Source organism: Xenopus laevis, chromosome 9_10S (genome assembly GCF_017654675.1).
Source record: "Xenopus laevis strain J_2021 chromosome 9_10S, Xenopus_laevis_v10.1, whole genome shotgun sequence".
NCBI lineage: Eukaryota > Metazoa > Chordata > Amphibia > Anura > Pipidae > Xenopus > Xenopus laevis.
The window spans coordinates 31,086,286-31,100,268 of record NC_054388.1 but is presented as its reverse complement, the minus strand read 5'-3'; the positions used below and the strand labels follow the sequence as shown (position 1 = coordinate 31,100,268).

The following is a 13,983-nucleotide window of genomic DNA, read 5'->3' as shown; positions in this document are numbered from 1 at the left end:
GCTTGAGCAAAGTGGGTTTTTTCCCACTATGCAGTGTTTTTACCAGATATTTATTATTTGTTGCGATCGCGAATTGCACTGATGCATTGTCACCAATTGGCATCAAGAATTACCGACAGTATTGACTGAGCACAAAGAGATGACAAATTATCTAGATAGTTTTCACGTCAGTGCCGTCATGTCAGTGTCTTATCACATAATGAACTGGCATGCATGCACATGATTGTGCAGGGTGTTGAGGGAACTAGCTATCTGACTGTAGAGTCAAAGGAGGCAACATCATTTTTGATTTGGAAGAAGGAAGGAAGGGTTAAGAGTGGCTTAGGCGGAACTATAAACGCCAGTGGCAAGGGCAAATTTAGATGCAAGCTTGTTACCAATAGGGTTTGATGCGTATGCTTCAGAGGTAATGATTAAAGTGAATGCAACTGTAGTTGTGGTTGCAAACCCCTAAAGATGTGTACAAATTAAGCATTCAACTGGAAAAACTTTGATCAGAGAATAGCGTTACTTTAAGGATAACTATACCCCAACGTTTAAGTGGCTGGCCTCCAGGTCGAACATACTTAATGTACCTTCTTAAGGAGACCAAAAAAGCACATTGTATGAATTGTTCTCTCGTGGGCCTCATCCAACATGATTATGGCATACTGTGTCAGGTCAGGGTCTATAAGGCATTCTCTCAGGAGCATACCGTCAGTCATGTACTTTATGACTGTCTCGGGGCTTGTACAATCCTCAAATCGAATAGTGTAATCCAACCTAGACCAGAAATAGAAAATAAGTTTATCATAGTATGATACTGCTTTGTAAACAAGGTATTCTTTTTACATCTGTCCTAAATATCATGAGGCATCAAATGAAACAGAGTAAAAAAGGAGCAATAACATTTAACAAATTTAAACTTTTTAAAGTTAGCTTAAAAGGTGTTTAGTCCACTAGTAATAATACAAAAGTCCAAGATGGTGTTTTTAGGCAAGCATGTTTAAAACTAGCTGCTTTTGCATGAACACTTTGTTTCTCCTGGGTGCTACAGGTGGTTCAACATTAATAGAACCTTTCAAGATATTGTGGGCTATGTGGGTTTTAAAATTACATCCCCTAGAGATCATTGAAAGAAACAATAAAAGGAGAATGTTTGGTCAATCCAGCTGTGGGTACTTCAGTTTCCTCCCACAGGACAATAAAGCAGGGCCTTTTACTTAACTGGAAATTAAATTGAAGCTAAATTGGCTTTAAGCTTCAAAGACCTGGATAAAAACATTAACCTAAACAATTATTTAACTGTTGTTAAGGTCCAGTACGATGCAGAAACAGGTTAATGGACAGGGCTAGAAGTTAATAACAAATCACAAAAATTCCCTGATGTTTGATCTGTATAGTATTGTGAAATACTAATACTGGCATGGTGTTATGATGAACAAGGCAGGGCCGTATTTATATATATAGGCTTCCGAGGGCCCTGGTGCCTAGGCAACACAATTTTGGGGTGGCCTTCGAAGTGCCTATTCTCGTTTGTTAAACCGTTTCCATAGAAAATACAGTGACTGAGCTGAAGGGTAGGGGGTCCGATTAGGACTGCGGAAGTGACATCATGCCCACAACGCGTGGACGTCACTTCCACTGATACGTCGGCGTGACTCAAGCTGGACGTCAGCGTGGACGTCATAGGGTGTGTTTAGGTCCGATGCCTAGGGCACAAGGTGCCATAGACTAATAGTTTTTAAGATATAATGGTTATGGGTTACATAGGTTGCAACCATAGTCCAAAAACACATTTAGTTTTATCAAGAGCCAATTAAGTTCCCAGACTAATGTCAGCATGTACATAAGATCTCCCTCTATTCACAATATATACACAAGAAGGAAAACAGTGAGTTTCCTTAAGTTTACCTCTTGTCCTAAACAACAGCCATATTCTTAAGACACTCTCTTAGCAACAGACATTGCAGCGACTCTCTGGGCTGGGTGCAGCCTATTTTCCCTCTCGTCGGTAACCAGCTTCTGCCAAATACTGAGTGATTTGGGTTGTTTTTCCTGAGCCAGTTTCCCAATAACAATGAGGATCTGGTTGTCATGCACAGCCTAGAGGATAAAACAAAGGTCAACGTGAATGCCACTTGGAGCAAATGTATCCCTTCCTTGCTTCTCTTCTGTTCCTCCGATCAGTAGATGGGCTGTCATGGGTGTTAAAACATCTCACTAGGAAACATTTTTGTTGTTGTTTAGTTGACCATGCAACTTTATGCCAATAACTTTTCTCCTGCCATTCCTTCAAAAGATCCAGCTTTGTTTTTAGTTATGACTTTACCTGCACAAGCTGCTCCTTCAGCTTGTAAATGGAGGAGACTTTCCCTCTGTTCCAAAATTGACATCTGGGTCTTTTTTCCATAGGATGCTTTGTTGCCACCAAAAGCATGCTTCTTCCATTCCGGAATATTCATTTGGCATCATTCCAATTCCCCTCATATTAGCAGCAATTTGTCTTCCACCAACTGTAATGCAAAGAAATCTATAAGAAGATATTTTCATGAAAACGTATGTGTCTTAACCAATTGTAATGTTTAGTCACGGGAAAAGGTAACTAAACTGGAGCACGTACATATTACAATATTTCCTGTCAATCACATTTTCCAGGGACATATTTCCAGCTATGGTCTCTTTAAATGTTTTGTAGACCATCTGCACAAAAGACTTATAAGCAGTTATTTGTGACATTAATGAAAAAACAAAAGCTTTAAACTAAAGTGTATGGAAGTGAGCACACTCTCAAGAGCACTCTGGGGGGGGCGAGGGGTCTAGTAGATGGGTGGAGCGGACGGATAGGAAGCAAAGGAAGGTTATAGTAATAGAGGATTCAGTTGTTAAAAATGTGGATAGGGTATATGCTGGAGCGACAGATTATTATGAGGATCTGGGGAAAACCAGCAGATATGGTACCACAATGATGCCAATAACAAAGTTAAAGGAAAGTAGGAAGTCGTTAAGAATGATTTCAGAAAACTAGGTGGAATGCTTATGGCGAGGTTTGAGGGTATTTATCTCAAATATTTCCCTTGCTCTGTGCAACATTGAGGCGGCCCTGGGAAATTAGATGTAGGGAGGAAGGCTTTGTGTTTGCTGCTAAATTGACTTCTATTAGCTGACATTATAAACATTATAAATGTACAACATGGAACAATTGTCTGCCCAACTCCACGTCTCTCACTTGAACTTGACAAATGTGGGGGTCATTTACGACTACAAGGGCTGTGAGCAACGTGGGTTTTTCCCCATTATGCAGTGTTTTCCCAGAATTTCAGTATTGTTGCGATCGCATTGCACCTGATGCAATTGTCACCAATGCATCAAAATTACCACAATTGCACTCGCAGCACAAAGCAAATGACAAAATTACTCTAATAGTTTTCCACGTCCAGTTGCCGTCATTTCCAGTGTTATCACATAAATGACGCATGCAATGCACATATTGATGCAGGGTGTTGAGGGAACCCTTCAGCTACTACCTACAGTCAATAGGAGCAACATCATTTGATTAGGAACAGAAGGAAGGAAGGGTTAAGAGGTGCTTAGCGCAACTATACGCCAGTGCAAAGGGCAAATTTAGATGCAAGACCTTTTACCAAATAGGGTTTTATGCGTAACTGACTTCAGAGAAAATATAAATGAATGCAACTGTAGTTGTGGTTGCAAATCCCCCTAAGATGTTACAAATAAGCATTCCAATCTGGAAAAAGCATCTTGATCAGAGAATGCGTTCACTTTAACATGTACATATAAAACACAATGAGTTTTGATGTATTCAACATATATTTGCACATTTATGGACAGAGGCATATTCCTTTTACAGTAGCAGGATTGAAAGCATCTGAATTGACAGCTATGAAATGCTCTAAATTGCTCCAGGTCCCACAACATTTGTTCTTCTTAAACAAACTGTACACAATGTCACATTTACAGTATATAACAAATATTTTACCCATCTTGCATGAAGAGTGAATATACAAATTGACATTCTTACCGTCAGGCAAAGGATCCACCCAATGTTTGTTCAATCCCATAGGTATAGAATCCATCTCTGCTTCCCGCTGAGCTTGCTTCACTTCTCGTCTCTCCTTTGCTAAAGCACTCTGCATCATAGCAGCTTGAGAGAGAGAGCCATCTGGATTCTTTAAAAAAAAAAAAAGTTATATGGTCAAATTCCGGCATTTCAGTTACTGACAACGTGACTAGCTGCTGTAGGTGTTCCAGAAGTCAGTAGTTTTTGAAGCTGCAGGAAACACCCTGACCCAGGTAGCAGCTCTTTGAGGGGGAACTACACTAAGGGCCATATAATACTTACCTTTACTATTTATATAGGACTCATGTCCATACTCTGTTTTGTGTGTCCTCTAAGAAACGGGGGTTCTTCTTCAACCAGCTCTATCTCAAGGTCCTCATCTGAGGAAAAAAAAAAAAAACATGGTTTAATAACGTCAAATGGGCATCTATAGGTTTGCTGCTATTGGAGAGTATATAGTGGACACAGCAGTACTATGTAGAAATGACTGCTAGACAAACTGCAGATCAGAAATAATGGTACAAAACGGTAACCTTCACTATGTAAAAAATCAGAACAGTACCATCAAAAAAAATTGTGTTTTAAAACTGGTGTTTTTGCTTCAGAAACACTACTATTGTTTTTTAAATAAGCTGCTGTGTAGCAATAGGGGCAGCCATTCAAAGGATAAAAGGCTCAGGTTACACAACAGATAGCAGATAAGTTGTGTAGAACATAATGGTGTTATCTGTTATCCACTATTTAACCTGTGCCTTTTTTTAATTCCCACTATTGCTACACAGCAGCTTGTTTATATGAACTATAGTAGTGTTTCCAAAGCAAACAGTTTTACCAGTGCAGTGCAATCGTACAAGCTATTTTTGTTACTTTAAAACACTAATTTTCTGGTGTTACTGCTCCTTTAATTTATTGGTGTCACGGATTACTTATTCTTTCCCAGTGCTGGGCAGTGGGTGCAGTTTACACGCTGCTTAAATATTCAGTGTAAAACTAATAACAATAATCAGTCTGCATAGTGTAGAGCACAGGGATTTCCATTCAGCAGCCTTCCATCAGTTTCCAGAAGCCCCACAAACATTTTTTTAAGGGAACACAGTTAAAAACAGAAAACAGAATAACATACCTTCCTCATCATCCACCTTAGGAAGAATTCCAGTCTCCTCATCAAAATCAGGGAATTCTTCTTTTGAGAGAACATTAGCTGCAATCATCTAAAGAAACACGAATGTCAGAAAGAAGGTGTGGAAACTAAAAACCAATGTCTGTATTATGAATTGTATTTTATTTTGACTAAATAGATCACCTGTTTGATCTCCCACTTTTCAGGATCTGAGATTTTTGTAAGGCGTTTTCTTTCTAAGGTATCATCTTCAACTTCTGGCGCATTTACTAAAGAAAGATGGGTTGGTCGGTCTGGGTTCCTCATGGACGCTTCTTCGTTACCGTCACCTATGAGATTTCTGCGTCTGTTGGGATTCAGGTCTTCACCAGTGTCTTGATTAACATCCTGAAACATGAGAACAAATTGGCTACTGTTGAGACATCAAAGAAGATTGTGCAATAGAAAACAATATAACTGGCGAGTGAGGCATTTGTTGATAGATCAGTTGAACAACACAAAAGTACACGGGACATGTGATCACTATTGAATGACACCCATTAGTGCTGTGCCAGTGCACCCAAATCTTATTGCAATGACACACAGAGCTATGTGCAGCCAGCTACTTGTAGCAGCTACAAAACAGACAATACTGATAAGTGATATTACACAGGTTTTAGCAGAGACCATTCTCAGTATGGTCTATGGCAGGGTATTTTCAAGTGTCAATAGTTCTGGCTGTGTGTCATAGCCCCACATTTACAATCGTTCCAGTCTTCCCCTATGGCAGGCTGCATCTTGCATGCTTCTCGACACGGAGACTCCACGGAAACAGCTTAGAGAACATGGGCCGGATGTTTCTAGCATGGACTTATAAGATATATATATGTATAAGGAAAGTTAACCCAACAATACAATACCATTGGCAAAGAGTATTGGGTATCATTAGCCCCTGTAGCCATAAAACAATAACCAGGCATCAAATAATAAAGAAAAAAAAATTATTGGAGTACTTTAACCAATGCAATGCTTTGTTCTTCCAAAGTCACCACAGGAGGAAACTTCAAGAGAATTGTAGGTTTTACCGCCAGCGATTGCAGATATTTCCAATGGAGAGGCACTTTTGGGAGAGCAATCTAACTGTCGGCCATTGCCCTTAGTCCCACCTAAAGAGAATAGCTGCAGTTTCATAGAAAGCTTTTAGTGTGATCTGCCTGGATCATTGCTGTATACCTTATTAATTAGGAAATTTTCTCATGTTCGTCATGGAGGTCAAAGTTAAACAGACATTTAGCAATGTTTAGTATAAATGTTTTATTGTCCATAAAGCTCTCACCTTCATGCTGGGGCTGGTTTTACATCCAGTGAAGGAAAGCACCTTAATTTTTACTCTTTGTCCTTTGCTTACTACGTCCGCTACATTTGCAACACGTCCTTCCCTTCTCAGTTCCGATATGTGAACCAATCCTTCCCAACGTTTCCTATGTGACAGGAATGCAACATCATTTATGTGAAGGTGTTACATAACATAAATGGGTACAAATGTTTCTGCTGGAGTTTTGTGACTTTGCTAAGGAGACTTCCGTTTCCTTTCACACTCCAGAAACATTCTCAGACACCTACAGTTCATTTACATGCATAATAGGGAAAGTATATAAATAAAGGATGAAAATAGACTCCCAAGTGGAAAAGTCCAAAATCAACTTAAAGCTGTCAATTCATACCTAGATCTGCTTGTTTGGTAAGATCACTCAATGAGCGGATCTCTGCCTCAATATGATCATCTACATTCTGGGCCAAATCAAGTGGATTTGCTAGTTTGGCCCCTGGGCTTGATTATAATTAGCACCTATGCAGGACCGATGGGAGAGGAGCGCATCAGCGCACCAATGTAGTCCGCAGGATTTTCAAATCTGCTTAAAAGATCTCTGTACAATTGTGCCATACACAAGCAGATAAACTGCCTACTTGTTCTGAAGGAGTCAAAAATTGAGATGTAGTTGAAGTCCAATGGCACGGTTGCTTTTTAACCAACTGGCTGTCAGCTCATATAATCACACTACTTGACAAGTTTTTTCAACATTTTCTGCTCTTTCACTTTACAGGCATTTTCTAGGGATAACACATTAGCTTTCTTTCTTTTTTTAAATTCTGATTTATTTGAAGTTTCAGATCAAGCATAAGAAAACCAACAATCTGCATTACATTGTTTCAAAAGGGGCAACATTTCCTCTCTGAATGTAAAGAAAACAGAAAGTATGGATAAGATGAGTCCAATAGAAAAGGAAGAAAGAAAAGAGAAGAAAAGAAGAAATCTTCTAGCTATCACATATATCTCCCACACAGGATATCTTGTGAGCGGGTGTCACAGATCAGTCAATCTAGTTTCACTATACAAATAATATATAATAGTCTACTAACTTCTATATTCCCTAGAAATTACTAACAGCATTATGTGCATAATAATCCTGGAACACCTCATTTGTCAATGGCCTCGGGTCAACCCATCCCGGATTTCCTTAGTCTGTCTCCCCACAAGTATAAGGCCCAGCCAGAAAATATATCTAATCCTTTATAAACCTTCATTGCCACATTAACCTAAGCCTGCATCAACATTTTATATTTGTCTGCTTCTTTAAGCTGTGTCCAATAAACACCATTTCTGATTATATTGCTCTCTCTCTTCTGTGGTTGATGTCTTATAACTCTCAAATCTCTCAATTTCTGTAATCTTTCGTATCCAATCCACCATTTAGGAGATGTGCGCTGTTTCCATTTTACGGTAATAAGCAATTTAGCTGTATCCAGCAAAATTAGTATAACAGACTTGCGATATGTCTGAATTGAGTTGGGTGTATGGTGGAGAAGTAATTCTAAGGGAGCATTTGGAATTTCTACATCTGTGATCTCTTTAATGATTTCCCTTATCTGAGACCAGTAGTCCGTTAGTCCTGGGCATCCCCAGAAGATGTGCACATTAGCTTTCTTAATAAACTCAAATACTGTATAATCCTTTTATGCAAACAGAAAAACACAGTATTAAATGTAATACAAAAAAAGAAAAACATTTTTCTATAATATAGGTAGACCCTCAATGGCACTAAGTAAACCCAGCAAGATTTCCTCTAATGGGCAAGCACAATAGCCAAATTAATCTTAATATAAGGAGATCCCAACACAGCTCTTAGAGTGTCTTTCCACCAGTCAGTGCAGTTTTCTCAAAACAGGAAGCACCAGCCCACGGAAAATATTAGCAAATCCATTTTCCTGAAGGTTGCCTAACATTTTGGCACCTCCCACCCTTTAAAGACTTTTCATTATACCGTAAGAGATCACTAACTTATCGGATACCTAGCAGGAGCGTTAAAGGCGAACATTAACAATATGCTTTGGATGGACAAAACACTATATATATATATATATATATATATATATATATATATATATATATATATATATATATATTATATATATATATATATATATATATATCTGGAAACAGGCGAGCACACACAGGTCTTAATTGATGTTTATTAAACAAAAAACTGACGTAGCACTCTATTTCTCACTTTGAGAAAGGCTATGCTAGCCGAAACGTCAGATAATATAATATATATATATATATATCAAACTAGATTTACCTTAAGCCTTCCAGCTAAACAAAGCACCAAACTGCATGATGCTTGTCACTTTGCCATTGTATATGTCCCCAATTGCTGGCTCTTCGGGTGGTGGTCTATCACATGCTTCTCTTTCCAACCCGAGTTATTTTTATCAGAATGATGTTCACTGTAACGGTGCTCGCTTAACGGGGCTTCGGTTTCGTGATCTATTCTGTCTTTTGCTTTTTTGCGGCTTCGGGATCTAGAGCGAGATCTACGTCTATGTTTACTACCTCTCTCCCGGCTTCGACTGCGGCTCCTCCTTTTTTTATCTCTGAAGAGAAAATAAGAAGAAGAAAAAATACAATCAAAAATACCTTTGGGAAAAGGTCTGAAATGCACAGATTTTTTTATTTAACTGAAAAAGAATCCATATAGTCTTAATTATTTCCAGTCTAAAGCAATCATTTAATACAGCAGAATCCCCAAGAAGAAAAACAAAATCAGGGTATGTAACATTAATTAGAATTGGCTTAGATATGAAATTTGTATTATTTGAAAAAGTACAAATATGATCAGGATGTAATTTCAAATTGTAATGCTGTGAATTGTTTACTTCCCAATTCATTTTTCATGTAACTGAATCACATTTTGTAATAACTAAGAAAGGCAATAATGTACTAATTGTTTTGAAAGTAGCCCAGTATTTGGAATGTCTGTAATCACTAGTTGGGGTGGGTGGCCTTAACACAACAATTACAAGAAATAGATTTTTGTACTTACCGTTAAATCCTTTTCTCTTGTCCTACATTGGGGGACACAGGCACCATGGGGATGAAGATCCTGTTGCTTGGAGGATGGACACTAAACGGTTAACAAGCTCCTCCTCCTGCACTGGTTCTCATACCCTGCCTACTTCCTTTCCCCTCAGTTTTCAGGCCGAAGAAGGAAGGACAACCCTACTATCACCATGTGCAAACAGAAAAGGAACTCTCACCCCCTATGAACTATATACAGTCACACTTAGACAGTGTGCTAGAAGAATTTTGAATTATAACCTATACAGGGAGGGAAGGCCTGTGTCCAAAAATCTATTTTTCTCTTGCCTAGATTGGGGGACACAGGCACCATGGGGACATCCCAACGCTACCCATGAGGGCGGGACTTGCACCCCAGTGCTCAGCTTACAACAGTCTGTAGCACCTTTCTCCCAAAGCTTGCCTCAGCCGAGGAGATAGTGTGTATCTTGTAGAACCTGGAAAAAGTGTGTACTGAAGACCACACTGCAGCTCTACAAACCTGTTCAGCGGAAGCCTGGTGGCGTACTGCCCAGGAAGTACTCATCGACCTGGTCGAGTGAGCTCGAATCCCGAAGGGTGGAGGTCTATCCTTTGCTACATAAGGCTTTGAGATGGCCGACCTGATCCATCTGGAAATCGTTGCCTTCGATGCCAGGAGGCCCTTTCTTTGTCCCTCCGGAATGATGAAAAGACTGTCAGTTCTTCTTATACTTTTGGTAACGGATACATAAATACTCAGCGTACGGACCACGTCTAGCTTGTGCAGCTTTTTCTCTATCTGTGTCTTGGGATGAGGGCAGAAGGAAGGCACTACAATGTCCTGGTTCAGATGAAATTCGGACACCACCTTAGGCAAGAAATCCCGGTGTTGGCCTTAGAATTACCTTGTCCTTATGGAAAATTGTAAACGGCACTTTACACGATAAGGCTGCCAACTCTGACACTCGTCTAGCCGACGTGATGGCTAATAAAAATACTGTCTTAATAGTCAGTGTAAGCAAGGAAATGTCCATGATAGGTTCAAAAGGCTGTTTTTGCATTGCTGATAGTACTAGGTTAAGATCCCATGGAGGAACGGGGTGACGGTATGGTGGTGCCTGTCGAAGAGCACCCTGTATGAAAGTCTTAATGTTAGGCCGCAACGCCAACTGGTGTTGGAAGAAGATAGATAGTGCATCAAGGAACTGATGGCTAGACCCTTATCCAGTCCCTCCTGCAGAAAACACAGTACGTTTGCTTCGTTTAAGATCTGTGGGTCTTTGGAGTTAGTCTCGCACCATGAGATGAAGGTCTTCCATATCCTATGGTAAATCCGTGCAGATACAGGCTTTCTGGCCTTCAATAAGGTAGGTAAGGCCTCCTGTGGAACTCCTGACCTGGAGAGTATCAAGGCCTCAAGAGCCATGCCGTTAAATCCAGCCGTGGAGAATTCGGGTGGACGATAGGTCCCTGTGTTAACAGATCGTCCCTGACTGGAAACCGAAATGGAGTGTCTGCTGCTAGCCGCATGATCTCTGCGAACCAAGGTCTGCGGGGCCAGAATGGAGCCACCAGTATCGCCTCTACTCTCTCTTCCTTTATTCGTCTGATGACTCTTGGAATCAGAGCGAGAGGTGGGAACACGTATACCCTGTGAAACGGCCAAGGTGCTACTAGCGCGTCCACCGCTACTGCTAGAGGATCCTTGCTTCTTGTCATAAAGCTTGGCAGCTTGTTGTTGTATCTTGACGCCATTAGGTCCACTTCTGGTATACCCCACCTTCTTACTATCTCTTGGAACACTTCCGGATGCAGACTCCACTCGCCCTGATCTACTGTCTCTCGACTGAGGAAGTCTGCTATCCAGTTGTCTACTCCTGGAATGTGTACTGCGGAAATTGCTGGCACATTCTCCTCTGCCCATAGAAGTATCCTTTGTGCTTCGGCCAGCGCCGCTTGGCTTCTTGTGCCTCCCTGATGGTTTATGTAGGCCACTGCCGTCATGTTGTCCGACTGCAATTCTCACTGGTCGACCCCTTGAGACTTGTGGGGTCCAGTGTGACAAGGAGAGCATAATCGCCCTGAGCTCTAGGATGTTGATGGGGAGGGATCCTTCCCCTGGGCTCCATCTGCCCTGTACTGTGTGTTGTTCCAGTACTCCTCCCCACCCCTGTAAGCTGGCATCTGTTGTTACTACTGTCCATGTATGTTGGGGAAACAGCTTGCCTGATTGCAATGTTGATGCTTGGAGCCACCACTTTCATTGACGCTTGAACGGGCTCTGTTATTAGTATCCTGCGGTCTAGCTCTGTACGCATCCTTCTTTGATGTAATAGAATTAGTCTCTGCAATGGTCTGGTGTGTAACTGGGCATACGGTACAGCTGGAATAAGCCGCTACCATTGTCCCAGTGCTCTCATGGCTACTCTGAGTGGTATATATCTCTCTTTCTGAATGATCATTAATCTTGTGCGAAAGGTGGATATCTTGGCAAGGTGGAAGAAAGCTTTTCCCAGCGACGTGTCTATCATCAGACCCTAGGTATTCTGTCCGTTGCGTTGGAGTGAAAATTGATTTTTTGCAATTGATGAGCCAACCTAATTGGGTCAATCTGTCCACCACGGTCTGTAGGTGGTTTGTTGTTAAGGAGTGGGACGGAGTTTTGACAAGTAGGTCGTCCAAGTATGGTATGACTCCTATTCCCTGCAGCCTCAAATCTGCTAGAGCTGCTGCCATGACCTTTGTGAAGACACGCGGGGCTGAGGATAGGCCGAATGGAAGTGCCACAAATTGCCAATGTTCTCCTGCAGCGAAGAAACGAAGGAATCTGTAGTGGTTGGGGTGTATTGGCACGTGAAGATACGCGTCCTTGATATCTATTACTGTCATAAATTCTCCCATCTCCAGGGACAGCAGAACCGATTGAATGGATTCCATCTTGAAATGTTGACGCTTTGACATATTTGTTTACTGCCTTTAGATCCAGCACAGGACGGTAGGATCCGTCCTTTTTGGGGACGATGAACAAATTGGAATAAAAAACTCTGCCCCTGTCTAGAGGTGGAACCTGCTGTATGACCCCTGAGCTTGTGAGATCTCGGAGAATTTTTCGAAATGCTGAACGCTTTGGTTCCCTTGAGGGAAGACGTGACACAAAAAATCTTCTTGGAGGAATTTGTATAAAGTCTATGAGATAGCCGTGGGAGACTACCTTCAGGACCCAAGGGTCTTGGACTCTCTGTTCCCACACCTCCCGAAAGTTTCTTAGGCGTCCGCCTATGAAGACACTCTCGGGGGTGGGCACTCTTCATGCGGAGGCGGGTTTTCTCCTGAGAAGGCTTGGCTGTTTGTCTGGTTGAAGACCAGTTGTGGCCTTGTTTGATTGGGTATCTGGAGCGGCTGGAAGATTGGTGCTTTTCCGTTTGTGTTCTCTGCCTTTGGCCTTGACCCTGACCGAAAGGGCCGCAGAAAAGGTCTTCTCTTAAAGGTGGTGCGCTTGGGTCCTGTTTTGCCGGTAGCAGGGTACTCTTTCCACCCGTCGCTTGTGATATAATCTTGTCGAGCTCTGCTCCAAAAAGCTGTTTACCCACAAACGGAAGACTGACTAGTGATCTCTTTGATGTGAGGTCCGCAGACCAGTTTTTTAACCATAGAAAACGTCTGGCTGCAATGGACTGTGCTGAAAGCTCCGGCAATGAGTTTTGCTGCATCCAATGCTGCTTCGCAGATATAAGAGTTTGCATCAGCTATTTGAGACAATAAAGATCTGTAGACGGGTCCTCAGACCCAATAAGTTGTGCTACCTGCTCAACCCATATCTCTATTGCTCTTGACAACCACGCTGTGGCAAAGATTGGTTGAAGCGCAGCTCCTGCTGCTGAAAAAATGGCCTTACAGAAACCCTCTAGACGTTTGTCTATTGGGTCCTTAAAAGAAGCTGCGTCAGCCACTGGTATGGTTGTGGTCCTAGAAAGCCGTGACACCAGAGGATCCAGCACTGGTGGGGAGGACCAGAGGTCTGTATTTTCCGGAGGAAATGGATAGGACTGTGAAAAGCGTTTAGATAGTTGGAGCTTGCGGTCTGGAACTTTCCACTGAGCCTTAACAATGTCATCTAAGTGCTCATAAGCCGGGAAAACATATGAAGTCTTCTTCTGCCTTTTGAAAATGTTTTTGCTAGGCTCAGCTGTAGCTGCTGTGTCTTCAATGTTTAATGTTTGTAACACTAACTGTATCAGTGATTCTACCTCCCTTTGTGACCTGGGAGTATCCTGCTCCTGATCTGACTCCTCCCCTGACAACACTTGCCCCTCTTCCCCTGACTCTTCCTCTTCAGGTGACTCAGGTGGGGGGGAATGAAACCGCTTAGAAGCAGTTGCCTGTGCGCTCATCCTTTGTGGCTGACTAGAGAGGTGTTCCAAGACCTTGTCCAAAGTCTCTGGA

General features: G+C 41.7%; 1 pseudogene; it reads right to left on the bottom strand.

Annotated features, from left to right (window-relative positions):
• Positions 1–709: 709 nt before the first annotated feature.
• The window catches only part of LOC121398775, a 41,075-nt pseudogene continuing 27,801 nt past the window's right edge, over positions 710–13,983 (bottom strand).